The sequence below is a fragment of the Euprymna scolopes genome, chromosome 2, assembly GCF_053919585.1.
Source record: "Euprymna scolopes isolate OS-2025 chromosome 2, ASM5391958v1, whole genome shotgun sequence".
Lineage (NCBI taxonomy): Eukaryota > Metazoa > Mollusca > Cephalopoda > Sepiida > Sepiolidae > Euprymna > Euprymna scolopes.
Window position 1 is genome coordinate 139,362,670 of NC_136483.1, and position 13,710 is coordinate 139,376,379.

At 34.7% G+C, this 13,710-nt stretch overlaps 1 protein-coding gene across 1 annotated transcript in view; it reads left to right on the plus strand.

Annotated features, from left to right (window-relative positions):
• Nucleotides 1-6,226: 6,226 nt before the first annotated feature.
• The window catches only part of LOC145296672 (coiled-coil domain-containing protein 85C-like), a 47,631-nt gene continuing 40,147 nt past the window's right edge, over nt 6,227-13,710 (plus strand). The window contains exon 1 of the mRNA XM_080142621.1: nt 6,227-6,419. The gene's annotated coding sequence lies outside the window, so the exon portion shown is untranslated. The remainder of the gene's footprint in view (nt 6,420-13,710) is intronic.

The following is a 13,710-nucleotide window of genomic DNA, read 5'->3' on the forward strand; positions in this document are numbered from 1 at the left end:
TAACAAATTTACCGAACTTCCATTACTATCGATTACTATATTGTCCTTTTGACTGCTGTACACTCTTTAACCCTTATGCTTGAGTGGCCTATCGGCCTTGATAAGTGGTGACGCCTATGTAAAAAAAAAAGCCAGAAATCATTGAAGTAGCTGCAGCTAAGGGAAAGGTATATTGAAATTACCAGAAAATGCATTGAGTCGCAGAAATTAGGAACTCACGATTTCTCAAAAATTTATAATAATGTAGTGAATAATGGACGATCAACATCTCCTTCACTGATGACGCGCTTGCACAGCAAGTAAGAAGGCTGAACTGCTTACCTGGCAGATCATTTCCAGCCCCGCATTAAACCATACAAATCACTAGTTCCCAAATTTCTCTTTGCAGACAGAAGCTACACTCAATAATCACCTCTTCTCATGTTTGTGATATCATAAAAATCATAGACACTTCCAAGAATGTGGGTCTAATCTTATCCATGATATACTAATAAAGAAATACTCTGCTGATATAGTCTGTTTTCTCCCAAATTTACAACAAATGTGTAGCAGTCACAAATAAAGGCCTATTTTCTTTTATGAATCAATGCCCTCACTGAGTGATTTGGCCACTGACTGACCAATTAGCTGGCAGGGCGCATTGATTCATCTGTTCCCTAAGAAATTTCTTTGGCCCCTTTTGGGAACGGCAGTCAGCTAGCAGAGAGAACTCAATCAACAGCTAATCCAGACACCTCTCTGCCTTCTCTCTTCTCCCTGTCACTCAACATTACAGCATCAACGGTTTTCACAGAAGACAAGTGCTGCCAACCTGGGACTCCAAAGAGAACAGCTGCTTGACCAACACAGCCAAAGAACTGTTCATTTCTTCTTGTTTCAATCTGAACACTGTCCAACATTCTGCTGCTCATATAAATCCCCTCATTGTGTAGGGAAATTAGGGAAACAATACCGGTTGTAGATATACCAGTGAGTGGTTTCCCTTGACTTGGTAAGCAGATAGCTGATGAGGGATTCAAGAAAGCACCTTCTCCTGTACAGCCTAGAGGGAGGAGATTGATATAAATTCTACTTGCAATTTATGATCGTACAGATGGTTTTAACCATCAGTTGAGGGGTTTTCTCTTGGCACAAAAGCCAGGAGAGTCTCGGCCATTGTTGAGATGGCTTGTTTCCTGTTAAATGATGTATAGGGGAATTAGGGAAAATGAGTCATCCCCTTGGCTTGGTAAGTAGATAGTTGATGAGGGCTTCTGTTACAGGAAAAAGGGCTGTCCCTTTCCATGTAAATAAGAACATTAGATAAGTGGAAATGAGATTAGGATAAGCAGAGACTCGAACCTTGTAAGCAAGGTTCAGAAATAGAATGTTAGAAATTGGAATGTTAAAAAGGCCTATTGTTAAATTCTATTATAAAATAGTTAGATATTTTTTATATTGTAAAAAAGAATTGATTGTCATTCTTTTATTAAACTGAATATTAAAAATGTCAGCTAAAAAGAATGAACAATTCAAATTAAAAATATACTGTAAAAAAATAGGTTAGGTTAAAAAATAGGTTAGTTGAAAATTGTGTTAGGAAAACGTGTGTGTAGCCACATGAATTGGTCACATTTTGGAACCACACTTCTGACGTCATAGCAAAAAGGGGATTCTCAATATAGGAGCTAGAGTTAGTCAGATCGCAGCAGTTGAGGCAGAACAGTTGAGTCTGCTAGTCAGCAGAGATCAGGAGAGTCAGTCAGTTGGCAGTCAGTGGTCAGCTGCCCCTTTGGAAGCGAAGGGTAGGAAGATTAAACTATGTAGAACAAATGTGAATTCCTGGCGTCATCATCATTCGACCGATGATAGGTACTCGACTGAGGTCCAATCTATCGTTTCCTCTTGCAAAACATTTGCAACAAACACTCGTCTAATTACAACCATGGTAAATAACTTTCCTTTCTTCCTCTATATACTTAAAACTAAACTGAACTTCTATGAGTGAAGTTTCTTTCCATTAACTACCCATTTGTAGAACATAATACCACTGGGCTGCTTCCCAGTTAACTGCAACATGATCGTTTTCAAGTTAATGTTACTAAATTCTTGTTGAGAAATTCTCTTAAAAAATCAAATTCTATCCAATTTTCACCATGATTACCCATCCTCGTGGTGGTGTTTCACCGTCCACTTGACAAATTGCTAAACCCTTATCCTCGAGTGTCCTTTCAGCCTTGATAAGTGATGGCTCATTAGTAAATCATAATAATCATAATAATAATAATAATAATAAGTTGAACGATTTCATTTTAAGAGAACAAATTTGACTTGTCACCGTTATGAAAGAGTCAAAACTAGCTATGAAAGAAAAACGTCCACTAATTCGGGAGTTAACATCTTCAATATAGCCAATATCGCCATCAAATAAACAGAGGAAAATAATAAAACTATATTTTTGTTGTACGAAAAGAGATAGCAATCAAATATAATTCCCTTTACGACTGTACTGACGTATTTTTCTTTTCTTTTCTTCTTTTTTTTTTTTCCTCAGAGTTCTTTCGACCCTCATTACTTTAAGGTGACAAAGTAAGGGACATAATTTATATCAACTTATTTTTTAGATTATTCTTTTTTTTAACAGTTTTTGTAATAGCGAAAAAAATGTCAAAATTACATAAATTATCGCCCTAGAAAAGATGACGTGATTCCTTTTCCGTTTGATGAAAATCGGTTTTCTTTTTTGTTGCAGACCATCTCCTAGTTGGCCAGTTGTGTACAAATCCTAAGAGTAATAGGAGCCTTCTATCATGTCTGAAAGTGACACAATGTTCAACAAGTGAGATCGGAAATGCGTACAACTCATGCTCTCTACTGATTCAAGTTATGACAACAGGATCATTGCCAGCACCCTCAAAATGCAAATCCGGACAGTTCAACACATAAGGGCACAGCTCAAAGTATCGGACGAGGACGACCCAGGGTTCTGGTTTTTGGTGTGGTTTCAAGTGAGGGACACATCATGCCACCTCACATCTTCGAAGTCGGCTTGAAAGTCAACACCAAAGTGTAACTGAATGTGCTGAAGAGTATGGTGATCCCCTGGTACAATCAGGTGGTTGTTAGCAGACTCTGGGTGTGGCAGCAGGACTCGGCGCCGGCCCACAAGTCCTAAGAGACCCAGGACTGCTAAGACTTTGTACCCTTTTCTCACTATTCCCTCCTCCTCCCCCGACCTGAACCACTGGACTACTTCGTTTGGTCATATGTCGAGAACATCACCAACATGACCTCCCACAACCCCAACGCATGCCTGATTGCCGCCGTCTGCCAAGTATTCGCCAAGCTCTCGCCAGCACTCCAGGAAAAGGCATTTTTTTTTTTTTTTTTTTTTACATAGGCATCACCACATTATCAAGGCCCAGAGGCCATTCAAGGATAAGGGTTAAAGAGTGTACAGTAGAAATTGGACAATATAGTAATCATTAGTAATGAAAATTTGGTAAATTTGATAACTTATATGGAACGGCTCATCAAGAACTTATTTACTTTAGACTTGAACACAACCATATTGTAGTCAGCCGGAAAGCAGGAAAACGGAAGACAATTCCACAGGCGTGCAGTTCTAAGAAAGAAGCTTTGTTCATGGAATCTACGTTTAGGTTTAGGCACAGATAAAGAGTGGGGGGAATTATTGATAGTGTTTTCAGCTAGTCGAGTGTTTCTTGTGAAAGTTTGGCAAGGGGGGACCATAGATTGAAGCTCAGTCGAACACTTTCCATGAAAATAACTATACATCAGAGACAAACTCGCAACATCTCTTCTGTGAGATAGAGGTTGCAAGGAGGAGAAAAGAACATCTCATATGAGGCTACAAAGTCTATTTTGAACTCTATCAAGGCAGGACAAGTTCTTTCTAGCAGCTTCTGCCCAGATGTGGCAACAGTATTCCATCCTTGGACGTACCTGGCTCTATATAGATAGAGAATAGCATCAGCAGTGAGATATTTACCGGATCGATAGAAAGATCCCACCATTTTTCCAGCGGCCTTGGCAACAGATTTGATGTACGCGTTCCATTTAAGATCAGGAGTAATGGTCAAGCCTAGAAGCCTGTCAAAACTTGAGGCCTCCTGAAGACGAGAGCCATTCATTTCAATTGATGCCAAATGTGGATTAGAATGTTGATGATGTAAAGAGAGAAGCTTGGTTTTAGATGCATTAAAAGTAACCAGCCACTCCTTTCCCCATTGTACTACGTGCTCAAGATCAGAGGAGAGAGAATTGGAGAGAACTTGGTCGTTTACTGTCTTAGATGTGCTACCATAAATGGTAGTGTCGTCAGCATAAATGTCTACAAATGATGTAAGGATGTGATTTGGAAGATCATTAATGTAGATCAGGAAAAGAGTTGAGCCCAGGATGGACCCCTGAGGGACACCGGCATTAATACTGTGAGCTTCTGATTTTTGCCCATCAACTACTACTCTTATGAACCTATCAGAAAGAAATGATTTAATAATTGAGAAGACTTTTCCAGCTATACCATAGCTAGCGATCTTATGAAGTAAACCTTTATGCCATACCCTATCAAAGGCTTTAGATATGTCAAGAGCAATTGCCCTAGAAAGATTGCCACCGTCGAGAGATTCGCTAATCCTATGAGATATAACTGTAAGCACATCTGCTGTAGATCTAGCAGAACGGAAACCATATTGAGTGTCACTAAGAAGGTTATTTTTGTTGAGATGGTTGATTACTTCTGTATTTAACACAGATTCTAGCAACTTACTCATGACGTACAGGAGACTTATTGGCCTGTACTGAGAGGGGGATGAGCGATCACCTGAATTCTTAAATACAGGGCATACTGATGAGATTTTCCAGGGAGATGGGAAACTATTCTCCTTAAGACAACGTTTAAACAGTTTTGTAAGTATGGGCGCTAGTTCAGGTTGAAGTTTTTTGAGTACTATAATTGGAATACCGTCAGGGCCAGTTGCTTTACTGGAGTGAAGGTTTTTGATTAGCTTGGCAACATCACGTACAGATATACGTATATCAAATAGCGTGTTTTCTGATACAGGAGGAAATATTGGGGGTTGGCGGCCTTGGTCGCAAAGGCTAGAATTAGCTGCAAAGTTCTTGACAAAGAGTTTGGCTTTGTCTGATGCTGATGAGATTACCTCAGGTCCATTGATAATAGTTGGGATGGAGCACACGCTTCTGTTCAGGATTCTGTTTGCTATTTGCCAAAACTGGTGGGAACCAAGCCGCTGCTCAGCTACTTTGGACTTAACAGATTGAGCATACAACTCTCTTGCGTTCCTTATTACTTTCTTACAATGGTTGCTGGAAGTCCTGAAAACGGCTTTAGTTTCCTTACATCTATTACGTTTGAAGCAGTGGAAAAAGTGATTTCTGTGCGCAATGGCAGCAGCACATTCTGGAGAGAACCATGGCTGGCTGTTAGGTTTTTGCATGCTCCCAGTTTGGGATCCCTATCAAGGCAGTTATTGAGGCTGAAGGCGGCTACATTGAATAGATATCAGCTCTATTACTTAAGTTACCGGAATTGATTTTTCCAATAAAAGTTTAAAAGTAAAGTGTTGTTTTCTTTATGGCGACAAATTTATCGTTCTGCCCTGTACTTACTTGCCATGTAAAAAAATACTAATATACCCAAAAATTACAAAAATTCATCGAGTAGAAAATTATTTATAGTTAAAAGTATTTTTACGGAGAATTGGGGGAAATGGCATTTTCACTAGATGTGAACACCTTGAAGATTGTGAATACAGCGGACATACTTACCTCCCTTTTAGGCTAATGTAATGGCCTAGCTATAGTGTCTTTATTTACTAAAAACACAATAGCAGTTGTTCTACTTGATGAATTTTCGTAATTTTTTGGATATATTACTATTTCCGACATGATAATTAAGTAAGTACTGTTGTTTTTGCTTAAACCCACATATTAAAAAAAATCGATCTGCCGACTTTATCTTAACAAGCACTGAAAATAATATAAAAATACGTGGAGAAAAGTTACCTCCCTTCCTTTGTCACCCTAAAGTAAAAAAAAAAAAAAAAAGAAAAGAAAACGTCGTTTTCTTTCTTTCCACGAAGGAGAAATTAGCATCGTCAACTTTATTGTCATCGCTTGGATGAGAAAGGAAAGAAAATGAAAGTGTTTTGTATGGAGGAGGAGGAGGAGGAGGAGGGGGCTAAGAATAATTTAGCAGGAAGAAAGACAGAAAGAAAAAAAAAGGCAAACACCGACTTTATTTTCGCCTTGCCACTTCCTGAACAAAACTAACAACAAAGAAACGAAAAGGCATCATCTATTTCGTTCCTTTATTTTTTTTTCTTTTATTTATTTTGAAAATCAGAAAATGGAAACAAATTATACACTGTTTGTATAATTCGGAAACAAAAAAGGTATATCTGTTTTAAATATTCAAGATTGTTTTATTATGATATTTATTTTGATAGAAAAAAATAAGTTTAAACAGGTACTCCTTAGTTAACAACTTAGAACTTCAACAAGTGTGTTCAAGCTACACATACTTTTTTACGTCAATCAATAAGAAATAAAACACAAAATGTGTAAACACATTTTTTTACTTCAATTTTGTAAACATACATAAAAAAAAGACATATTTCTTTATTTTTACTTAACATTTTAGAACTCACAAAAACAAATGCGTTAAAACCACATACAAGTTATGAGGCTAAATTGAGTTTCTGAAACTCGGTTCCATTATTTTTATCGGGAATAAAATAAATATTTATGTATAACTTAATTGTCATAAAAACATATTTTCATACTTGTGTGTGTGTGGTTTTGAAACACTTGTTGAAGTATTGAAAAGTTTCCGTATTTGCAAAGATTTCAAATATAATTCTGATTACGATTGTGTAAGTAACATTTCTTCAAGTTTTTATTTATTTATATATTTTCGTAGTTTTCCTTCTTGTATACTTTTAAAGAGTTTGTTTTGTTGGGGGTAAGGAGGCGAGAAAAAATAGTTTTAGTCAATAGAAAACCAAGTATTTCCCCCCCCCCCAACTAAAACTTTGACTAAAGAAATATTCGGGGTTTGTATTATTGTACACATAGATTCGAAAAAGTTGTCAAAAAACAAATATATAACAAATAAATGTTATCAAAGGTAAGATAAATTACTTTTCTACCAAACTGGATATAATTTTCGTGTTTTTATTCAATATAACATGTTTATTCAGTTCGAAAAGCATACAGTGTTTACCGATGTATTGGAAAATTCCAAATGGCGCCTGACTCTCTCTTTAACACTGTAAGTTCGGGAAAAGCTGTTATAAATAATAAACTAGACAAAATACTGTTAGAAATTCGCTCAATATATGTTACCGTGACATAAGTTGACATATATTCGGTGTTTTTTAATAGTATTTTGTCTAGTTTATTATTTATAACACCTTTTCCCAAACTTACCGTGCTAAAGAGAGTCGGGCGGGCGCCATTTTGAATTTTCCAATACATCGGTAAACACTGCATGTTTTTCGAACTGAATAAACATGTTATATTGAATAAAAACAAAAAATATATCCAGTTTGGTAGAAAAGTAACTTATCTTGCCTTTGATAACATTTATTTGCTATATATTTGTTTTTTGACAACTTTTTCGAATCTGTGTACAGACAGTAATACAAAGCCGGGGAGGGTGTTTTGTACCTATTCTGTACAGTTGAATAAAAAAAAAACATATAAAACTTTAATTAAACGTGGAAATACGATTTAAAAAATAGCGCGGATCCGGATCAGGCGGATGATCACTCTTTGCATTAGCACCGAAATTCGTTAAAGAATTCTTGGTGCTTATGCACTTCTGTTACCGTGCTATTTTTTTAAAAAATAGTATTTTCAAGTTAAATTCAAGTTTTACGATATCTTTTTTTTTTTTTTTGGTACTAAGTGCACTTATATTGATCCGTATTTAGAAAGCCATTCTTAACATGGGGGAGTGTTTTGTGCCTATTCTGTACTTTAACCTTACAATTTATTAAAAACGTATCATAAAACTTCAAAATACTATTTAAAAAAATAGCGCGGATCGATAAGTGTACTAGCACCCTTTTTTTTATTAAATTGTTAGGTGAAATTACAGAATAATTACAAAACACCCTCCCTATGTTAAAAATAGCTTTCTAAATGTTATTTCAGCACGGTAACAACAGTGCATGTACAGAATTCTTTTCAGCAAACATTTGTTTGCTTTAAAAGGGAATTTCTCTTGCGAAAATCGTTTCTATGAGAGATCTTAAAGACATTTTTAGACAATCTCTATAATTATTCTATTTATTTCAATATTTTATTTTCACAAAAACATTTTAATAATTAAATTAAAATTTGGTAAATTTTTTACGTGGGTTCCACCTTAATAACATTTTCCTTTAAAATGACGACCCGAACAGGTTTTCTCTTATTCTGAAAACGAATATCGCATTTAAAATTTCTGGAAAACTACTTATTTGCGGGAATTTTAAATACGATATTCGTTTTCAGCATATCCGAAAACTGGCATTTTTTTTTTTTTTCGATCTGCCATAGCGTAGTATAAACACTCCCAACCTCGTCATGCTAAGAACGACTTTCGGAATAAACACCCCAACCTCGAAAGCCGTTCTTAACATGGGGAGGTTGGGGGTGTTTATACTACGCTGGTGCAGGTTGCAGGTGTCGTAAAAAAAAAAATCAGGAAAACCTATAGAGGTTGTTATTTAAAGGTGGAAAACAAGTAAAAAAAAAAAAAAAAAAAAATTACCAATTTTTTTTTTTTTTATCGTGAAACAAATATCAAAGGCTTTTAAATTTTGTTTTCGGTTTAATTGTAATAGAATGGCAATTAAAATACTTCGCTTCTTGTTTCGATTGGTTTACGGACTTCGTCCCAAATGTGGAATAAACTTGATTTCCGGCAATTTTAAATTCTGTTTTAGCTTTTGAAATAAAAATTCTGATTCACTTTTTAAAATCAATAAAAATAATCGAAATTCAATATCGTTCACCATGTTTTTTTTTTGTTTTTGTTTTTTTATTTAGCTTTTGACATCAAATACATTTTGGTATTTTGTTTTACGACGTGACCAAATCAGAAATTGTTTTCCGGTTTTACTCTTAGCATTGTTTTTACTGTCGTTGCGTGACCATCGTCATATTACGGTTGCCACGGTCGTTGTCTTTCGACTATTGGAATTTGTTACCGGATTTTACTGAGCCAATATTGTCAGCTAAGACTCTATCTATACAAGTACACGAAGTTTATTTTTTTGCATTTAAAGTAAAATCTTCCAAAATGGCACTCTCAATTTAACTGACAGATGCCTCATCAATGGCAGAAATGGGGCGACCAGGTCTGGGAGCTGTAGGGGTTACCCCCAAAACAATGTGAAAAAAAGAAAGCATGATTCCGTGACGTCAAACTTGTGTTAACTATACGAACTATGGAAAAGCAAAAGCGACTTAATGATTTTTAAAAACCTTTGTTTATTTTCTTCAAACTGCAATTAATAATCTTTGTTATAATTTTGTTAGGTTTTAAGATTTACACAGTTTAATGATTAATAATATTATAAACATTTATATATTAAATATGAGATACGGTTTTACTGAATGTTTATGTTCGGCTTCCATACTTTTGTTCGGTAAAAAGAGACAAACAAAATATGAAGGGGGGCTGCAAAATGCTTAATATTTGTGCAATAATATTTTCAAATCGGTTTTAATCTGAAGATAAAATAGCTGACAAGAGCCATGTATATATATATATAAGTTAATAAAAAAAAATTAAAAATAATTAAAAATTTATGTTGTAACGGAACATTTTGAAATAATGGAATTTTAAACGTTTTAATCTGTTAAAAAATTAATTGTTTACGAAGTTTCTTTTTCTTGGCAATTCAACTGATTATAGTATATATTAATTCGCAAAAACGCTACTAAAAAGAAAACTATTAAATTTATATCATTTTTTTTAATTGCAACTTCAAAGTAAATTTTTGTTCAATACGTGTATTTAAATTTCAAAAAAATAAATGTTTTACTTATTTGAACTCTTATGGTTCATAATAAATAGAAATTTCGATAGATTTAAAAAAATAGATAAATATGGGGGGGGGGGCACGTACTAAAAAAAAAAAAATTTCCCCTCGTATATTTTACGGAAACTGCATTTTATATGTAATTTCATTGTAAAATGGATAAGCATCGAAAATTTCACGAAAATCTGACCATTAGTTGATTTTTGCTAGATTTATTAAACACGGGTATGTTTTCACGTTCGAAATGCTTACTACATGGGAACGTTATTTTAAAGCACCAATTATGTAAACACGATTTTCGTCTCGCAATTTCATTATTTTCGTTCGATGAAAAAAATTTTTTTAAATTATTACTAGTTTATTTTGCCCCTCTTCTTTTAAATGGTACAAAAGTTATATTGATAATAAGTTATATTATAATAAAGTTACATCGTTTTACATATAGAGGCGGGTAATTCTGTGGTGACTTTTGTAGGTTCCTAGGGAGCTGTTTATACAGATTTCTGGCTATATTTGAATTCATGATGCCAGCATTTTACAATGCCATATAATGGAGATCATTACCATACGTTTCTTTCATTTCATCAAGTCTTCTGTTGTGAGCGTCCTTTCAAATACAAAAAATCGGATCACTGCTGCGACACTGAACAGAGGCGGCATTTCATAATTGACTCAGTTGAAACACGTGTAAATCAGAAATCACAATTAGTTCAGAGCTGCAATTTTGTACAGATTATACTGAGCGAACGGAAATCAATACAAAAGTTGTTCTTAGCATGGGGAGGTTGGGAGTGTTTGTAGAGTGGGGAAAATTGTTGATGGTGGCTGTTGGGTGTTTCTGTGTAAGTTTGGCAAAAGGGAATCATAAATTGGAACTCAGACGAGCACTTGCCATGAAAATAACAATGGAGCAGAGACACGCTTGTAACATCTCTTCTGTGGGAAAGAGCTTGCAAGGAAGAGAAAAGGGTACTAGTGTACTTATTGATCCGTGCTGAAATAATAACGTTATTGTTTTAAAAGCCATTCTTAACATGGGGAAGGTGTTTTGTACCTATTCTGTACTAAAATACAGAATAGGTACAAAACACCCTTTTACAATTGAATTAAAAAACATATCATAAAACTTTAATTAAACTTGGAAATACGATTTAAAAAATAGTGCGGATCAGTAAGTGCACTAACACCGAGAAAAGGGTATCGCTTACTAGGTTTTGAAGTCGGTTTTGAACTCTATCAAAGCAAGATAGGGGTTACTGAGTAGTTCCTGCCCAGATGTGACAACAGTACTCCCTTTTAGGATGTACTTGACACTTATACATAAAGAGGAATGCATTGGCAGTGAGATACCTACTGGAGTAATAGAATGATCCAATCATTTTTCCAGCGATCTTGGCAACACTTTTTTCAGTAGAAAAAAGATTAGGGAAATTCCGTTTTGTTTCATGCATATGGTATCCTGGAGCTCTGATTTTGCTCATTTTCAAAATTGGAAGTTTTTTTTGTTGTTTTGTTAGCATATTGGCTTAATTTTTAATCTTTTATTTGTTTATTAATTCTAGAAAAGATTGTTTTACTAATTTTTCCTATTTTTCGGTTAGGTGCTACCAGATCAGGCTGTCTGAAGATACTAGCTTCCTAACCTCAAGTGCACCAAACATAGATGTTTTTTTCTATCCTTTTGTAAAACTGAATCATGTTCTAAATAGTCAAAAACAAAGACAGCAGTTTTCATCTACAAAACAACCAAACCAAATACCACAAATAAATATTCGAAGGTATAAAGAAACCCTTTTTTTTTTTTTAATTGTTGGATTCGGCATTGAATAACCAGAAAAGAGTTGAAATGCTGTAAAATAAAACTATCAAACCAAACACCATGAATAAATATTAGAAGATATAAAAAATTTGAAGGATAAGATCTTTTTTTCAAAATTACTGGATTCAGTATTAAATAACTTGAAATGGATACTACTGCAGTTTAAATCCTGTTTTTCCGTGAGTCTCACCTGCAACGTCGGTGGATGATGCAAACCGCCAGATTATGCTGAATGAACGGAAATCAATACAAAAACAAAAAAAGAAATGAATAACCTACCATAAGAATTTCATGAAATGGTTTTATTTTATTTTTTTTGGCAACTGTTTTTTATTTACTTATTTTTTTCTATGAAAAAATTTTTTTCTTTGAATTGATGAACAATTATTATTTTTGTTTTTATTAAGGAACAAAGAACAATTTTTTTTTTTTTTTATTTATACATTTTTTATAAAACTTTTTATCAAAGAAAAGATGTATTTTTTAGTATTTGTAACAATTTTGGAGTTTTCTTTTTTCTCCCCCCCCCCCGCATTTTACAAACCAAATCTTTTTCTAAAGAAAAGTTTTTTTTATAAACAAACCCTCCTTCTCAGCAAGGTTGTATCCTCTGAAGACCCAGAGCAGTTTGACAACCCGTCTGACGTTATATTTCCATCTATTAAAGCCAGACTTGTCCACTTCCACTGTGTGCCCTGGCCTTCGATCAGCTAGGGATTCAGAAGGAAATAGTCCTGGCAAATATCCCTCAAGAAGTTTTTCCAGTTGGTGAGAGTGTGATCCGAGCAGATATCACACACTCACCTTAGGTTGTGCGTTGCCTTTTTGTAGGTCTGCAAATATACAAACTTAAGATAATTGGCATCTGGAGATGGGATCGCTGGAAGAAGGTGCTCTGGCATAAGGAAGTCCAGTGTCTAAACTGGCCATTACTACACCTCTCGCCGAAACTGTTTTTTTTTTTCATTTTTTAAAGATACAATTCCATTGGCATTTCATACATCTCTCAGTTGCCAGCAGCCGGTTTTCTTGTCAGAATGCGAGGACTATTCCTGACAACTTCACGATAGCTTCTGGTCTAGAATTGTTCATTATCCTTGTCACAAAAATAAACATTTGTTTTTGCAATGGATCTTTTGAAGCACAATGAAACTCTTCCCTTTTCTTCCAATTTGGTGTCGTTTATCATTGAATAAGCTCACTCGCCATTTTCCAGGACAGTTTGCGTCATCTTCCGGGCATTGCCGCATGAGACTCACGGAAAAATAGGATTCAAACTGCAGTAGTACCTTGAAATGGTTGATTTGCCATAAAACAAAATAACCAAACCAAACTTATTTTGGGTTGGTTGGATTGATTAACTAACTGCCAAAGTAATGTTAAAATTATTTTTATGGTCTTTTAGTAAGATATAGGTCTCTTTAGATCTTAATTTACTAGTTTTGTCACTAATTTTTAGTCTGTTTTTGATTTGTTTACTTTCAGCATTTATTATATTTATTACATTTGTTTTTTCATTTTACTATTGGGGTCAAGATGTATTCTTACTTATATAATCACAATTTTTCTTTTCTGCTTGTTTGTTCTCACTCACAGAATGATTAATATGGTGTCCAGTAACACTTACGTGAGAGGCAATTCAGCCAAACTTTTTCATTGCCATTTTCTAGCCCTCTAAAAGGACAGTCAGTATTTAAAGTTGACAAGGCGTCATATTCCTGTCTTAGCCTTAGCCATGATATGAGTTAGGCAAGTTAAACATTTCAGGCTCCACCTCAAAATATTTTTATATTCTTGTCCACAACTCTTTCCCAAACACTCCATTGTCGG